Raw genomic sequence first — 3,040 nt, 5'->3', positions numbered from 1 at the left:
TGCAGGAAGGGGTTAATGCTAGACGCATCCCTCGTTCAGCAGGCGTGTATGAAGGGATCTCCACATCCAGGCACCCACACTGCGCTGCATGGTGCCCCCAATATACCGGCTATGAATGAACCGCCAGCTTCTCTGAGGAGTGCGGAGCCCATTACCTTTCCCTCTCCGTAAGGTCCTCTTACGTCACCACAACACGTGATGAAGCACCTGACCCATTACATCACGTGGTACGGTTGTCTCACGTGAACAAGGTAACGTGCCTCCTCTGGCGGCTGAGGGTAGTGCGGCTCATATGGGGACGTGAGCGGCACAGGAGGGGAGTGCCTGCGGCAGGGAACAGGGTGATGTGTACTGTGGTCAGCGTTACTTGAGGGGAAGAAAGGCCTTGGACCAAGCTGATGGTAGTAAGGGCAGGCCCACTCAACTGGCAACTACAGGCGGATCCCACAGTAAATATGCACCCGGCTGCTTTTAGCCCCTCCCTCACACAGGAACGCGGGAAAGCAGCGCAATTTAAATTCCGGCGCTTTGCCGCACGTTACGTTTTCACTGGCTTTCAGCAGTCCTCGTCATTGAGGAGCAGTACACGCTCAAAAATAGACCAGACACGGAAATCGCAGCAGTCTGAGGCCGTGTGAGAGGCTGCGCCTAAAGCCAAAAATATCGCCTGTGTGAGGGAGGCAGGACGTGCCATCCTTTGTTATCATGTTTGTTTTTTCCTCCCCCTTTTATAAAATCATAACTCCTTTGTTTATCCATCGACGTCGCTGTATGAGGGCTTGTTTTTTGCGGACGAGTTGTATTTTTCAATGGTGTTATTTAATGTACCATATAAGGTACTGAAAAACTTTTAAAAAATTCCTAATGCAGTGAAATGGGGAAAAAATTGACATTCTGCCATCTTTCAGTGGTCTTGTTTCTACAACATACAAAAATGACATGATAACTTTATTCTATACGATACCAACTTGTGTAGGGTTTTTTTTTTTTTGTTTTTTTTTTTGCTGTACTACTTTTTTTTTTTTTTAATTAACCCCTTCCCGCCCCAGGGCGTAAGTTTACGTCCTGGCAGCAGGGTACTTCCTGCGACAGGGCGTAAACTTACGTCCTGGGGATAGCGCGAGATCACATATGAGGAGCTGGCTGTCAGTCATAGCCGGCGTCCCGCTGCAACAGTGGGGAGGGCATCTCCTTCCCTGCCACTTTTTAATGCTTTTTCTCATATTAGCATAAAAAACCCCACATATTTGGTATCGTCGTGTCCATAAAGACTTGTAGAATAAATCAAACATGGTTTTTATCCTGCACGGCAAAAAGCGTTAAACGCAAAAAACTGAGGCAACATGCTAATTTTTAGTATTTTGCCTCCCAAAAAACGCAATAAAAGTGATCAAAAAATCCGTATGTACCCCAAAATGGTACCAGTAAAAACTACTGCTCGTCTCGCAAAACATAAGCCCTCACCGAGCTCCGTCCATGGAAAAATAAAAGTTATAGGACTTTGAATGTCGCGATTTAGAAAAAGAAAATAATTTCCAAAAAAGGGTTTTTATTGCGAAAAAGTGAAAAAAACAAAAAAAAAAGTTTTGTATCATCGTAATCGTTACGGCCCGTGAAAAAATGTTTTGTGTCATTTATGCTGATGATTAACGCTGTAAGAAACCCAACCAAAAAAATCTATAGCAGAATTGATGCGCTTTGAATTTGTATTTTTTACACTTACTTTCAGTCGCTGCATTCCAGGAGACATTATGTTTTTTATTTTTCCATCAATGGATCCTCTGAGTGCTTGTTTTTCTTTTTTGTTTTTTTGCCGGAAAGGAGACTCTAGTACCCTGTTGTACTGCCTCTAGCTATGATACAAGGTATGATACAGGCGGGCATGGAGACTCTAGTACCCTGTTGTACCACCTCTAGCTTGAATACAAGATGTGATACGGGCTGGCATGGTGGCTTAGTACTCTGTTGTACCGCCTCTAGCTTGGATACAAGATGCAATATGGATGGGCATGGAGGCTCTAGTACCCTGTTGTACTACCTCTAGCTGGGATACAGCATGTGATACAGTGGGCATGGAGGCTCTAGTACCCTGTTGTACTGCCTTTCTTTAGGTGTTTAGCGCCGGTCCGCGGCATCGGCGGGAAGTTTTGTTCTAAACACAAGGCCCGCTGCTCGTGTCATGTGCGGCGTGCCGACGCCGCTCACCACTAAAGCGATTACCAGCTCAGGTGCCGCAGCTCCCCGCTGGTAATCGCGCTATTCCACTGATCCAGCGCACACTGACGTCAGTGTGCAGCCAGGATCCTCCTCCCCGAGTCCCCTGCTCATTAGTTCCGCAGGAGAGGACTCGGGGAGGAAGCATGCCAGGCTACACACTGACTACAGTGTGCTCAGGGCAATTAGAGAGGGAGCGACGCTGACAGCAGGGAGGAGGTAAGTATATGGGTTGGGGGGGGGGGGTGCTTATTACTAGGGGGGCTGTTTATTTCTGAGAGGTGGTGGCTGCCTATTACTGGGGTGGGGGGTGCTTATTACTGTGGAGGAGGCTGCCTATTACTGGGGGGGGCTGCTTATTACTGAGGAGTGGGGGCTTCCTATTACTGGGGGGGGGGGGGAGATAAATTATATGCTGCCCTATGTGTGTGCTTGGGGGGGGGGGGATAAATTTTTGCTGCCCTATGTGTGTGCTGGGGGGGCAGGGGGAAATACATTATATACTGCTCTATGTGTGTGCTGCCAGGCTGGGGGGGGATATATTATACTGCCCCCTTCATAACCCCGCCCCATATAACCAAAGCCCCACCCATGTCCCGCCCCACTCTGCCGGGCCTTGTAAAAATGGTCTTGCTTGAAGCCGGTTCCTAGTGCCAAAAAGGTTGGGGACCACTGCTCTAGATCATGCAAACTCGTGGGCTGTGGAAGTTGGCGTCCCAAATGGTCATATATATGTTCTATTGGTGATTAATCTGATGACCCACACCCTCACTTGGATGTCCGTGCCCTCGACCCTTACCCCTACTCCTCATCATGGCGGATTAAG

This window comes from Eleutherodactylus coqui, unplaced genomic scaffold, assembly GCF_035609145.1.
Source record: "Eleutherodactylus coqui strain aEleCoq1 unplaced genomic scaffold, aEleCoq1.hap1 HAP1_SCAFFOLD_19, whole genome shotgun sequence".
Lineage (NCBI taxonomy): Eukaryota > Metazoa > Chordata > Amphibia > Anura > Eleutherodactylidae > Eleutherodactylus > Eleutherodactylus coqui.
This window is presented reverse-complemented; position numbering follows the sequence as displayed.